General features: G+C 51.8%; 1 long non-coding RNA gene across 1 annotated transcript in view; it reads left to right on the forward strand.

The window, feature by feature from the left end:
* The first annotated feature begins 252 nt into the window (after positions 1–252).
* The window catches only part of LOC140386028 (uncharacterized), a 41,923-nt gene continuing 27,098 nt past the window's right edge, over positions 253–15,077 (forward strand). The window contains exon 1 of the long non-coding RNA XR_011933541.1: positions 253–411. This is a non-coding gene — a long non-coding RNA (uncharacterized lncRNA). The remainder of the gene's footprint in view (positions 412–15,077) is intronic.

Here is a 15,077-nt window from a genome sequence, read left to right on the forward strand (position 1 = left end):
AACAGCAAAATCCTGTGGGCGTTGAAAGTGCAGGAAATACTCAGCAGCATTGGAGAGAAGCAGAGTTAATGTTAAAGGTTGATGACCTTTCATCAAAATTGGAAAACGTTAGAGATGAACAGGTTTTAAAATAAGTATGTGGATGGAGAAGGGTGGGGCGGGGGAAGGGCAGGGGTTGGGGGGGACGGTGGGTGGAGTTGTAGGGGAGGAAAGAACCAAAAGGAAAAATCTGTGATAGGCCTTGAGGTGACACCCATCCAAGGTGGCATGTTGGGCTGAATGATCTTCTTCATATCCAGGTGGATGTGGTTACCAACCGTGATTCCTAAAACAGGAGTGTTTCAGGCAGTATTTGTGACCTCAAGAAGGAGTTGTCGTGTGCTCCCATGAATTGTGGAAAACAAACAGAGGGTGAGTCATCCTGAGCTACCCGTGAATGTTTAAGATTAGTTTGGGTTGTCAAACTCCCAGGATTAACCTGAAGTCTCCAAGAATTGAAGATCAATCTCCAGTACACTGCTGGGTGCAATCGTGGGGAAAGATTATCAGGCATTAAAAATATTTTTTTGTCATTTGCTTTGAACGGTTTGAAAATGGAGGGTGGAGGCTGTTCAGCGGGCTATTTGTCTGAAAGTGATTAATCAGTAAAATAAGGAGTGGATGGCGGCATGGTGGCGCAGTGGTTAGCACTGCTGCCTCACGGCTCTGAGGACCCTGGTTTGAGGTCACTGTCCGTGTGGAGATTTCACATTCTCACCCCCACAACCCAAAGATGTGCAGGACAGGTGGATTGGCCACGCTAAATTGCCCCTTAATTGGAAAAAAAATAATTGGGTACTCTAAATTTATTTTTTTTAAAGTAAGGAGTGGACAATGGAAAATGTGAGTATCAGAAAAAGGAGGTGTAGTGAGGGGTGGTTTTGTTATTAGTAACTAGTGCTTGCATAGTATCGTGGGAACTAAGGCTGGAGTTAAGAATAAAATAAAAGAGCAATATTCTTACTTTGACTACATCAATAAGGGGCTGGTTTAGCACAGGGCTAAATCGCTGGCTTTTAAAGCAGCCCAAGGCAGGCCAGCAGCACGGTTCAATTCCCGTACCAGCCTCCCCGAACAGGCGCTGGAATGTGGCGACTAGGGGCTTTTCACAGTAACTTGATTTGAAGCCTACTTGTGACAATAAGTGATTTTCATTTCATAAGGGAGGGGAGGCAGCTGCCAGACCCCACTGTCAAGCCACTCACTCAAAATGGCGGGCCGCCAGCAGGATTCACGACGGAATGCCTTGCGATCCCCGCCAAGCATATATTTAGATGGCAAAGGACAGTGAATCACTTCTGGCCCCAACTCCCAGCACCGGCGGAAACCAGGAGCAATTCAGCTCCATTGGGACAACATAGGGCTGGATTCTCTACCAATCGCCTCCAGTAGCGGAGTTCCCAATGCAGCGGAGAATCCAACGTCAGAAATAAAACTGCTGCCGATCTGTTTCCGATGCTCCAGTCCCCTGCTGGCGGGATCAAGGTTCGCACCTCGTGCCAGAGGGAGGATGACAGTGGGTCATCAAGACTGGGAATCACGTGGGTGAGAATTAGTGCAGGTCTTGACAAGCATGTACCTGCCGCGGTGGACTTTGCTGTGGGCCAAGGGGGTAACTTTTGGGAGTTCCCTCCAATTCCCATCGGAGGGTTCCCCCCATCCCCCCATAGTACCACTAGGTCTTGGGGGAAGTGGGGAGGTCAGGTCACCCCCCCTGTGCTGGAGGGGCAGGGGCAGGGATGACCCAGAAAATCCTGAGGTTTGGGCAGCACTGGCAAAGTGGTTAGCATTGCTGCCTCACGGCACCAAGGTCCCAGTTTCGATCCCGGCTCTGGGTCACTGTCCGTGTGGAGTTTGCACATTCTCCCTGTGTTTGCGTGGGTTTTGCCCCCACAACTCAAAAGATGTGCAGGATAGATGGATTGGCCACGCTAAATTGCCCCTTAATTTAAAAAAAAAGAAAATCCTGAGGTGGGGGTGTTGCTGAATTGTGCTGCGGGGCGGAGGGAGGCCCAGCCGCAGGACTTCGCAATCGACCGCCCGTTCAAAATGGCTGCCCGAGAGTGGGATTTTTCTCGGGAATCCCTCGCAATCCTTGCCATGCAAAAATTTGCGTTGTTTAGGATTTGGAATCGGGTCCCGATTTGCATAATTCAGCTCCGGCAGGAGAACAGTCTTCAAAACAGAATCCTACACTTAGTCTCTGAAACGGAGAATCCTGCCCAGAGTTAATGTTTTGAGTCCAACGTCCTCAGAGCTGAGAATAGAAACAGTAAACAGTGCAGGTCATAAAACTACAGACTTTTCTGCAAGCATAGCAATTAATACAGGGTGAGAAAGGTAGTGTCTTTCCTTACTGCATAGTTATTTTGTTCTTTCTTTAAAAAAACAGCCTAAATATTGTTTTAGGAGTAGTGATAGTTCATTATCTTCCCATTTCTTCTTAAATATCTGCACCAAGCCCATAACCAAACACATCCCCCTCAGACATACAGGTAGAGTGGGTGGTCCTCTCCGTTACTATCATTGCCAATTTTCAGCATATCTTCACACCCAAACTGTTTTTCCCTTAGGGGAAATAGTGGGGAAAGTGGTGGAAGGATTTCGGAGCTGATTACCAGTCCATTAAGCCGTGTTATAAATGCTCTTTCCGTAGCTAACCTAATATTGGACCCGAACCAGGAACTTCTGGTCCAGCGGTACGGCTCCTACCAATACCCTACAACACCTTTCCACCATTGCCATGATGTTCATAAGACCATAAGATCTAGGAGCAGAATTAGGCCATTTGGCCCATCGGGTCTGCTCCGCCATTCCATCATGGCTGATATGTTCCTCTGTTACCTACAATATTACAGACCAAGAGCTGGATTGTGAATTCAGCCAGAGCATCGCATCCCTAGAACACATGACCTAGGAGTGGGAGTAGTCATAGAACATACAGTGTAGAAGGAGGCCATTCGGCCCATCGAGTCTGCACCGACCCACTTAAGTCCTCACTTCCTCCCTATCCCCGTAACCCAATAACCCCACCTAACCTTTTTGGACACTAAGGGCAATTTAGCATGGCGAATCCACCAAAACTGCACGCCTGTGGACTGTGGGAGGAAATCGGAGCACCCGGAGGAAACCCACGCAGACACGGGGAGAACGTGCAGACTCCACACAGACAGTGTCCCAGCGGGGAATCGAACCTGGAACCCTGGCGCTGTGAAGCCACAGTGCTATCCACTTGTGCTACCATGCTGGCCATGTCAATTTAACCTCCCGGGCCTAACACCCTCAATGTGATCATGGCTGATCCCATCCTGGCCTCAACTCCACCGTCCTGCCCTTTCCCCATAACCTCCAACCCATTACCAATTAAATATCTGTCTAATTCCTCCTTAAGTTTACTCACGGTCCTGCATCCACCGCACTCTGGGGGCAGCGAATTCCACAGATTAACAACCCTACGGGAGAAGTAGTTTCTCCTCAAATCTGTTTTAATTTTGCTCCCTCTTATTCTAAGATTATGACCTCTCGTTTTAGAATGTCCCACAAGAGGAAACATCAGCTCCACGTCTATTTTATATATACCTTTTAGCATCTAGTATACCTCAATTAGATCTCCTCTCATTCTTCTAAACTCGAGGGAGTACAGGACTAAACTGTTCAATCTCTCCTCATACGACAAACCCCTCATCTCTGGAATCAATCTAGTGAACCTCCTCTGAACTGCCTCCAATGCCACTACATCTTTCCTCAAATAAGGGGAACAAAACTGTTATAACCTGCCTGCTTACCACTGGCTGGGGACTAATGGGGACTAATGGCAATCCCACAATCCTTTGGGGGTATGAGCTTCACCAATGAGGGGGTCGGAGAAATCATTAGCAGATTCCCTGCATAAATGAAACTGGCCAGTTTGGAACCACCTGAAGAAGAGTGAGCAGCAAGGGAGTTGCTGCTGCTGTTGTATATATATGTTATTGTAAATAAATGTTATTTCTTTCTATCCTTCAACTCGTGCTGGATTCTTCGTGGCCCTCATAAAACTGGTGACGAGGGTTAAAGTGGATAGGTGTCTATGCTGCTGAAGCCACCTCCCTGTATATTTGGTGGATACAGGTTGGAGGTTGTTTTTCTGTTACACCGTGCCTCTGTACGGACGTTTGGATGTTTTTGATGCTGTGCTGGAAAGTTGGAACCAGTACGCACAATTACTATTTCCGGGCAAACAACATCACCAAAAACGAGCACCAGGTGGTCATTTTGCTCACTGCCTGCGGCACCCATATGTTTTGTGTTCTGCGCCAGACACCAAGGTGTGATGAACTTATGAACTTAGTGGGGCAACATTTTAACCCAACCCCGTCCACGATAGTCCAGCGTTACCAGTTTAATACCACTGAGAGGACCCCAGGAGAATCCTTTGCAGAGTTTCTATCCAGGTGTTGCTAACTTTCCGGTTGGTTCAATTGCTCTGTTTTATTACCTTTGCTCTCGAGTAGCCAGGTATCTTTATGATACCGCCACGAGGTTCAAGTCCAAGTAATGATCAATAACTCAATACACCGATTAGTAAGATTCAAATCAAAGCACATTTATTATACACAGTAATCGCTACTCATGCACAAATTCTATGTCTAAGCTACTTCTACAACTAACAGGCCTATACTTAACTTGAAACTGGCCCACTAGGTCAGGGGAACAAATGGCCTTTCGTTCGGGTTCTGAGTCTGCGGGATTCGAAGTTGGTACGGATTGGTAGCTAGGAGCGCCTATCTCGTAGCGAGCGTTGACTTGAGACTTACTTCTTTCGGCGGTCACTGCACCGGTCACGGTCAAGGTTGGTTCGCGTTGCTGGATGACCCAGGCAGGAAGAAGAGAGCGAGTTGAACTTGGGGGTTTAACTTTATAGTCCCCAGGGGCTTCCCGCCTTTCGGGGCGGACCCTGTACCTGGTTCTAGGTGATTGGACTTTGTTCCAATCGCTTGGTTCGATTTCTCCAATACTGGAGCGGTTCCCTGATCGATGGGCGTTCTTGAGGTGTTCGTTAACCTCTTTTGTGTTGGCTCCTGCTGGCACCGGGGAGTCTGGCTTAGTTTTGTGTGTCCCAAATGTTGCTATTGTTCCTGGGGATTGCTCAATAGTATGTAGATGGCTGCTACATTATTATGCTGATGGTCGCTGGTATCGATGCTGTCTGGGCTTTTGCAGAGTTAAATACACAGCAAATCTGCACCTGCTGGTTTCTGCCTGTGTTGGCTGAATTTCCCTTCAGCCTTTGCCGTTCGCCATTTTAAATCGGGAGTTGGCCAACTTAGGTGGCTACACACCCTCCTTGTGATCCTAACGCGAAGCGTGAAGGATCACATAACTGCATTGTCTTCATTCCCTGACCCGGTGAGCACTTCTTTCATGGCCTCTACACTGACCATAACTATGCAAAAAATGTTCAACTGACAATTCTAAGGGGCGCTATGTCAAACAGAGACATGCATTACAAAACAAGAAAATGGGAACCTCTAACTATCCTTAATACACTACACTCACTTAAAAATGTCATCACTCTAACTTCCTCAACCATACAAACAAAATCATAGCAGTTTATACACATTTTTCCTGGCTTGGCAGTCAAGCTCAGGATCGTACAATTGCTCATGAACATTTCTTTATTTACAACAAAAACGCAAACGAATGCTCTTTATTATAGATCGCGGGGGTCGGGGGTCTGGTCCTATCTGAAAATAGGGGACCTGATCCTATATACCGGGGTGCGAGCGTGGTAGGCTCTCCTTCTCCATTTTCTCAGATGGATAGTCTGCACGATGCAGCAGAGTATCGCCAATACCAATAGGGATTCTATCAAGTAGGACAGGGAGTACCAGGTTATAAACCTGTCACACCAAGATGGTGTGGTGTCGCTGGTGACTGGGCTTTGGGTACTGTGGGGAAGTGAATCATTAACGGCTGGGGGGTTGAGGTCATGGGGGTCACATTCGCGCGCAACCAAATGTCCATGATAACGATCAGCCATGCGGAGGATGTCCTCATGGTTCTTCTTCTTTCACTTCTCTTCTCTTCCCTTCTCGTCTCCTGTCCTGGAGCTTCTGGAGTTCTGTGGAAACAAGCATAGTGTCTGTTACTATCTTGGTTTAACATCTCGTATGATAGCCTGTCTGTCCTTTAGTGCCAATTACTCCCTTTATAATTGGTCACTATGTGTGACTCCCTCATTTTTTTTTTTCAAAAACCGAATTTCAGGACAAGACACACTTACAAATAATGAACCAGTGCGAGCCGTCTCGCAGACTGTGCGATTTACCATCCAAATGTTTGAGGATGTAAATAGCATATGGTTGGCAACCTAAGGGTTACCTGAAACAAAACAAAACTTTTTGAAGTAAAACTGTCCAAAATGAGGTGCGTATGGGCCGCGATGGGTAAGAGTTGGATGGAGTCCCCGGGTAGGACGGCGACCAATGCCGTGTGTCCCCTACCCGAGCGTAGCTGACCAGAGGGGGGGTTCCCAGGCAGGGCGGGTCCCAAGCCGTTTCTCCACTGCCTGAGCAACCGACAAGAACGGGCAAGAAATGTAGTCATCGTGGGGGGTTGCCGTATTGGTTCTACCTTTGAACCAGAAGGGCAGTTATGAACGGGCGTCTGTCGTCGTCAGACGAGTTCCTCTGAACTGGCGTCTGGGACATTACAAGTCTCTGTGGGCAAGTCCTCAGTGGTTTCTGCTGAAAAGGCGTGGGGCCGTGGAAAAAAAAATTCCGGTCTGACATACAACATTTAACAAACACTACAAACAACATAAAACATGCTGCAGGTTCCATCAGAAAGGAAACCGTTTTCTCCCAAGCGGTTCCTTTTTAAACATTATCTGGACACCTCATTTATCAGTTGCGAACAGGGTCGCAAAGGGGTTCTCGTTTTGGGAGTCAGACTCAAGGTCGTCATCTTCTCCCGGATGCCAAACTCTTGAATGTATCAGGGTTGATAGGACTGCTTGGTATGATTTCGGATCGCTCTCGTCATTCCGGACGAGTCTGTAAAAACTGTCTCTGTGCCAATTGGTGGTGTCTAGTGTGGGGACGGAATCGGGGTCGTCATTGTGGGTCGGTGGTCGGTGGTGGGGTTTGTTTAGGAAAGTGATCATGAAGGGATCACTCGAATCGTGGTCAGATTCGCTGGGTGTGGGTCCTGTTGCATGGGGATAGTAGGGTGGTGTGCTGTGGCTATTGTCCGAGTCACAGTCGCTGTCTCTGCTGCTGCAGTCTGTGGGCGTTCCGGGGCGGAGTGTATATTTCGGGGGTGGACTCGAGGTTGAGTCCGTGGCTGGGCTGGACGTGTTGAGGGACGGTAGGGTTACGTTGGCTGTGGGCGGGGTGTGGTGTGCGTGGTTAGACTGTGTTCCATAAACCTTCAACTGGTTGATATGGAACCACGCAGTCTTTCCGTTGGGATACTTTATTTTGTAGACTTACGGGCTTACTTTGTCCGCAATGGAGTACGGACCCGAGTACTTTGGTGACAGGAATGTGCTGGGGTTGTATACGGAGAGCATGACTTGCTGTCCTACACTGAACTCAGTCACATGCACTGTCTTGTCGAAACAGGCCTTGCTCTGTTTCTTTCTTGTGCCCAATTTCACTGCGGCTGCTAGCTGAGCCGTTTTAACATTCTCCACTAATTGTTTGACCGTGTTCCCGTGTGTGAGGGCCGTCACTTCGGGGCTGGTCAAGTCTAAACCTAATAAAAATTCTGTGCCTTTCTTTTTTTTAAAATAATTTTTATTAAAATATCAATAACAAAATGAGAAAGAAAAAAGAACCCAACAGGGTTAAGTACAAAACACAATCTAAAAAAGCAACCCCCCAAACCCCTCCCCCCCGTACCTAAATAATAAATTAACATTAATACCACGACTTAAGACAACAGGTGTATACACCCCCTCAGACCCTTCCAGTGTAAATAACATAAACAAAAATAAAGTAAACCCACCCCCACCCCCCGAGCTGTTGCTGCCATTGACCAATGTCTAGCGTTCTGCCAGAAAGTCTAAGAACTGTTGCCACCACCTAAAGAACCCTTGTACCGTCCCTCTCAAGGTGAATTTCACCCTCTCCAATTTAATGAACCCTGCCATATCGCTGATCCAGGATTCCACGCTTGGGGGCCTCGTATCTTTCCACTGAAGGAGAATCCTTCGCCGGGCTACCAGGGACGCAAAGGCCAGAATACCGGCCTCTTTCACCTCCTGCACTCCCGGCTCCTCTGCCACCCCAAATATTGCGAGACCCCAGCCCGGTTTGACCCTGGATCCTACCACCCTCGACACCGTCCTCGCTACGCCCTTCCAAAATTCCTCTAGCGCAGGGCATGCCCAGAACATATGGGTGTGATTTGCTGGGCTCCCTGAGCACCTAACACACCTGTCCTCACCCCCAAAGAACCTGCTCATCCTTGTCCCGGTCATGTGTGCCCTGTGCAGCACCTTAAACTGTATGATGCTGAGCCTCGCGCACGAAGAGGAAGAGTTCACCCTCCCTAGGGCATCTGCCCACGTCCCCTCTTCGATCTCCTCTCCCAACTCCTCCTCCCACTTACCTTTCAACTCCACCACCGAGGCCTCCTCCTCCTCCTGCACCACCTGGTAAGTTTCCGAGATCTTCTCCACTCCCACCCACCCCCCTGAGAGCACCCTGTCCTGTACTGTGTGTGGCAGTAGCCGTGGGAATTCCACCACCTGCCGTCTGGCAAACGCCCTTACCTGTAAGTACCTGAAGGTGTTCCCCGGGGGGAGCCCGTACTTCTCCTCCAGCTCACCCAAGCTCGCGAACTTCCCGTCCACAAACAGGTCCCCCAACTTTCGTATCCCTGCCCTGTGCCACCCCGAAAACCCTCCACCTGTTCTTCCTGGGGCGAACCAGTGGTTCCCCCGTAATGGGGTCCACGCCGAGGCCCTAACTTCCCCACTATGCCGCCTCCACTGCCCCCAAATTTTGAGGGCCGCCACCACCACTGGGCTCATGGTATACCTCCTTGGAGGGAGCGGCTGCGGCGCCGTTGCCAGCGCCCCCAGACTCGTACCCACACAGGACGCCGTCTCCAGCCTCTTCCATGCAGCCCCCTCCCCCTCCATCACCCACTTGTGCACCATTGTCGCATTGGCGGCCCAGTAATACCCACAGAGGTTGGGCAGCGCCAGCCCCCCCTATCTCTACTCCGCTCCAGGAACACCCTTCTCACCCTCAGAGTCCCTCGCGCCCACACAAACCCCATTATACTCCCGTTAACCCACCTGAAAAAAGCCTTTGGGATAAACACGGGGAGGCACTGGAACAAGAACAAAAACCTTGGGAGCACCATCATTTTGATTGACTGCACCCTACCCGCCAGGGACAGCGGCAGCGCGGCCCACCTCTTGAACTCCTCCTCCATTTGCTCCACCAGCCTTGTAAAGTTAAGCCTATGCAGGGCCCCCCAGCTCCTGGCCACCTGGACCCCCAAATATCTGAATCTCCTCTCCACCCGTTTTAGTGGGAGCTCGCCAATCCCCCTCTACTGGTCCCCTAGCTGAACTACGAACAGCTCGTTCTTCCCCATATTGAGCTTGTACAAAATTCTGTGCCTTTCATGGTGCGTCCGGTCATGAGGGTGTGTGGGGTGTACCCTGTGGAAGTTGAAACTGTATTGCGCAAAAACATCAGTGCAAAAGGGAGAACTGAGTCCCAAGTGGTGTTGTTTTGCTGTACCATTTTTCTGAGGGTGGATTTTAGGGTCCGATTCATGCGCTCCACGATACCACTCGACTGTGGGTGGTATGCTATGTGAAATTTTTGGGTAATGCCAAATATCGTGAGGACGTTCTTCATGACACGTCCCGTAAAATGGGAACCTTGGTCGGATTCAATGCTGCGGGGGAGTCCCCATCTCGTAAAGATGTGATGGGTTAAAATCTTGGCTGTGGTCTTTGCCGTGTTAGTTCTGGATGGGAATGCTTCCACCCATTTTGTAAACGTGTCTATCACCACGAGTACATATTTATAACCATTCCTGCAAGGGGGCAATGGTCCTATAAAATCAATCTGGAGGTTAGTCCAGGGGCCGTTAACGGGTCGGGTGTGGCTAAGCTCAGCCTTTTTGGCCTATCTGTCCGGACTATTCTGGGCACAGATAAGACAATTCTCGATGTAGTGATTTACAACGTCCTTTAAATTCGGCCACCAACAAAGCTGCCTGAGGTGGGCTGTAGTGAGATCGATTCCCTGATGTCCATGACCGTCATGGAACAAACACATCAGTTAATTCCTGTCCTGTTCAGGAACCACATAAAGGGTGTCTTTTAACACCACACCGTCATGTGTGGTCAGAGCATTTTTGTGATGAACGGTTACTGCCTTATCATCATGTAAGGTGATGTCCCCTTTAAGACCAGGCTTGGAACCCTGGGGACTCCGCCTCTGGCTCCGCCCATCTGAGAGCCATACATAAAGGCCTGCCTCATGGTCTGTATAGCAGTCAGCTCTCGTCCAAATCTGTAGCATAGTTATTAGCCTAATAAAGCCTTCTTTACAGTTTAATCTCTAAGCATCATTATTGAGGGTACCTCAATTTATTAGGCTAAACTAGATTCAGGATGGACGCAGGCCTAAAACCAGAGAAGCTCAATCTGGAAGCACGAACGCCAGAGGCAAAGGAATTTTTTTAATACTGGCTGCGGTGCTTCGAGGCCTACCTGGATTCCGCAGAGACTCCCATCCTGGGGCCACGCAAGCTGCGTCTACTCCACGCCCGGGTGAGTCACAGAATCTCCGCCACGCTCGAAAAGGCGACGATTTATGAGGAAGCGATTGAGTTGCTCCGCAAGCGGTTTGTCAAACCCGTCAATGAGCTGCACGCCCGGCATCTGCTCTCTGCCTGCCGGCAGCGCTCGGGGGAATCGCTTGACGAGTTTGTTGAGAAACTCACCGCGCTGCCCAGGGACTGTGACCATCAGGATGTGACAGGGGAAGTCCATATGAACCTGCACATCAGAGATTCTTTCGTGTCCGGCATCCGCTCGACCTACATCCGGCAGCGACTGCTCGAAAATGGGGCAAAAGACCTCCAGGAGACGCTAACGCTCGCCTCCTCGCTGGAGGTGGCCCGACATAACTTGGGTACGTACCCCGCGGACTCTGCCAGCCCCCCCCCCGGACTTCCTCAGACTCGCCCGTATTACAGGCCTGCGCCACGCGGCGACCCGCTCACCATGGGGGCACACCTTGCTACTTCTGCGGGCAGGGCCAGCACCCACGCCCACGCTGCCCAGCCCGCTCCGCGATCTGCAGCGACTGCGGGAAGAAAGGGCACTTTGCGAGGGTCTGCCTGGCCAGACCCAGGGGCCAGAAAACCAAAGAACAGCCGGCCCGAAAATCAGGCTCTCAGGCCCGCAGGCCTCGCAATGCTGCTGCGCACCGACCTGACACGTCCTCTTCTGACGCGTCATCAGCCTCACGCGAATCATGGGAGCGGCCATCTGGTCGGCGGCCATCTTCTCGACCCGACATGTGCGACCAACGGCAGCGGCCATTTTACGACACCGACTACCCGCGACTGGGTGCGACCACCCTCGATCAAACTCGGCCAAAACACCTGCAGAACTCCATGATGCAGGTCCAGGTCAACGGGCACAACACTGCATGCCTCTTCGACTCCGGGAGCACGGAGAGCTTTATCCACCCTGAAACGGTAAGGCGCTGCTCCCTACGCACCCATCCCACATCCCAAACCATAGCCCTCGCATCTGGGTCCCACTCGGTACAAATTACGGGGTGCTGTATTGCGGATCTCTCGATCCAGGGTGCCAAATACACCCGTTTCAAATTTTATATCCTCCCTCACCTCTGTGCCCCCCTGCTGCTCGGACTGGATTTCCAGTGCAGCCACCGAAGCCTGACACTGAAGTTCGGCGGACCCTTGCCTCCCCTCACGGTGTGCTGCCTTGCGACACTGAAAGTCGCACCCCCCTCGCTATTCGCTAACCTCACTCCCGACTGTAAGTCGGTCGCCACCAGGAGCCGGCGCTACAGTGCCCAAGATATGGCTTTTATCAAGTCAGAGGTCCAGCGTTTACTGGGAGAGGGGGTCATCGAGGCTAGCAACAGCCCTTGGAGAGCGCAAGTGGTGGTAGTCCGGTCCGGGGAGAAGAAACGGATGGTCGTGGATTATAGCCAGACCATAAACCGATTCACGCAGCTTGATGCGTACCCCCTTCCTCGCATCGCGGAAATGGTAAATCGGATCGCCCAATACCGAGTCTTTTCCACGGTCGACCTCAAATCTGCCTACCACCAGCTCCCCATCCGACCAAAAGACCGCCTCTATACTGCCTTCGAAGCAGCCGGCCGGCTCTTCCACTTCCTCAGGGTCCCCTTTGGTGTCACAAATGGGATCTCCGTCTTTCAAAGAGCGATGGACCAAATGGTGGACCAGTACGGTTTGCGGGTTACATACCCGTACTTGGACAATGTCACCATCTGCGGCCATGATCAGCAGGACCATGACGCTAACCTCAAAAAGTTCCTCCAGACCGCCCGAGCCCTTAACCTGACCTATAACGAGGGCAAATGCGTTTTCCACACCACCCGGCTGGCCATCCTCGGCTATGTCGTGGAAGACGGGGCCCTAGGTCCCAACCCCGACCGCATGCGCCCCCTTAAGGAACTCCCTCTCCCCTGCAGCCTCAAGGCCCTCAAACGGTGCTTGGGGCTTTTCTCCTATTACGCCCAGTGGGTCCCCAAGTATGCGGACAAAGCCCGCCCACTCCTAAAGACCACCACTTTTCCCCTCTCGGCTGAGGCTCAATTGGCCTTCAACCGCATCAAGGCCGACATCATCAAGGCCGCCATGCATGCGGTGGACGAAACCATCCCTTTCCAGGTAGAGAGCGATGCATCAGACATCGCCCTGGCTGCTACCCTCAATCAAGGAGGCAGACCAGTAGCGTTCTTCTCCCGAACTCTCACCGCCTCCGAGATTCGACACTCTGCAGTCGAAAAGGAGGCACAAGCCATTGTGGAGGCTGTGCGGTGCTGGAGACACTACCTCGCCAGTAGGAGGTTTACCCTCGTCACCGACCAACGGTCGGTCGCCTCTATGTTCGATAACACGCAACGGGGCAAAATAAAAAACGATAAAATTTTGAGGTGGAGGATCGAACTCTCCACCTACTCGTACGATATCAAGTATCGTCCAGGGGAGCTCAACGTGCCCCCAGATGCCCTGTCCCGCGGCACATGCGCCAACGCGCAGGAGGACCGCCTGCAAGCCATCCACAATGACCTCTGCCACCCGGGGGTTACCCGGCTCGTCCATTTCATCAAGTCCCGCAACCTACCTTACTCAACCAAGGAGGTCAAGGCCATGGTCAGGGCCTGCCAGGTCTGTGCGGAGTGCAAACCATACTTCTATCGGCCAGACAAGGTTCGGCTCGTGAAGGCCTCGGGCCCCTTTGAGCGACTGAGTGTGGACTTCGAGGGGCCCCTCCCGTCCACCAACCGTTATGCCTATTTCCTCACCGTGATCGATGAGTTCTCCCGTTTCCCATTCGCCATTCCCTGCACCGACATGACCTCAGCCACGGTGATTAAGGCACTGCACAGCATCTACACCCTGTTCGGTTTCCCTGCTTATATCCACAGCGACCTGGGTACATCGTTCATGAGCGATGAACTGCGTCAGTATCTGCTCAGCAAAGGCATCGCCTCGAGCAGAACGATCAGCTATAACCCACGGGGAAACGGGCAGGTGGAGAGGGAGAACGCGACCGTGTGGAAGGCTGTCCTTCTGGCCCTGCGGTCGAGAAATCTCCCAACCACCCGCTGGCAGGAGGTCCTACCCGATGCCCTACACTCCATTAGGTCACTCCTCTGCACGGCCACAAATGAGACCCCTCATGAGCGATTGTTTCTCTTCCCCAGGAAGTCTACCTCCGGGGTCTCGCTTCCACCTTTGCTGACGGCTCCGGGACCTATTCTTCTCCGGAGGCACGCGAGGAGCCATAAAACGGACCCCCTAGTTGAAAAGGTCCGACTGCTCCACGCCAACCCCAGTTACGCCTACGTGGAGTACTCCGACGGCAGGCAAGATACGGTTTCCCTCCGGGATCTGGCGCCCGCTGGATCCTCCACCACAGACGCCCCTTCCCGCGCCGCTCCCCTGCAGGACCCGTCGCCCCCTACAACACACCCCCTTCCAGCCCTACCACCCGTTGGTGAGCTCCTACCGTGCGCCCCCCCTTTACACACCCCGCCGGTGCCGGCTCCGCTACCCCCGGCCCTGCCTAGTTCCTCTGCCCCGACCCGGACCGAAGCTCCGACCGCTGTGCTCCCGGATGTGCCCTCAACCGGGACGTCCGTGCCCGCCGCACCACTGCCCGAACTGAGGAGATCGAGGAGGACGATCCGGCCGCCGAGACGGATGGACCTATGATGGCACTTCACCCCCGCCGGACTCCTTTTTAAACAGGGGGTGAATGTGATGAACGGTTACTGCCTTATCATCATGTAAGGTGATGTCCCCTTTAAGACCAGGCTTGGAACCCTGGGGACTCCGCCTCTGGCTCCGCCCATCTGGGAGCCATACATAAAGGCCTGCCTCATGGTCCGTATAACAGTCAGCTCTCGTCCAAATCTGTAGCATAGTTATTAGCCTAATAAAGCCTTCTTTACAGTTTAATCTCTAAGCATCATTATTGAGGGTACCTCAATTTTTAAACCTCTCGTAGGGTGCTGGATAGTTTCCTTTTAAAATCTCCCTGAGATTGCTGTCCTGCTTCTGGGCCTGCACTAAATCCTTGATATTAGTTTGCGAGACCTGAACTGCATTCACTGCTGCGCTTTGGGGGGGTGTCCAAAAATATCCATGCCTGGAACCTGCCTTAGCCAGTGCGTCGGCTTTTACATTTCCAGGAAGGGAGGAACGATGGTGACTTCGAACTTTGACTATACCAAAAGTCCTGTTCTGTGCTTTCTCTAAAATGTGACGGAGTAATGGGGCCGAGG

Source organism: Scyliorhinus torazame, chromosome 11 (genome assembly GCF_047496885.1).
Source record: "Scyliorhinus torazame isolate Kashiwa2021f chromosome 11, sScyTor2.1, whole genome shotgun sequence".
NCBI classification, from domain to species: Eukaryota; Metazoa; Chordata; class Chondrichthyes; order Carcharhiniformes; family Scyliorhinidae; genus Scyliorhinus; species Scyliorhinus torazame.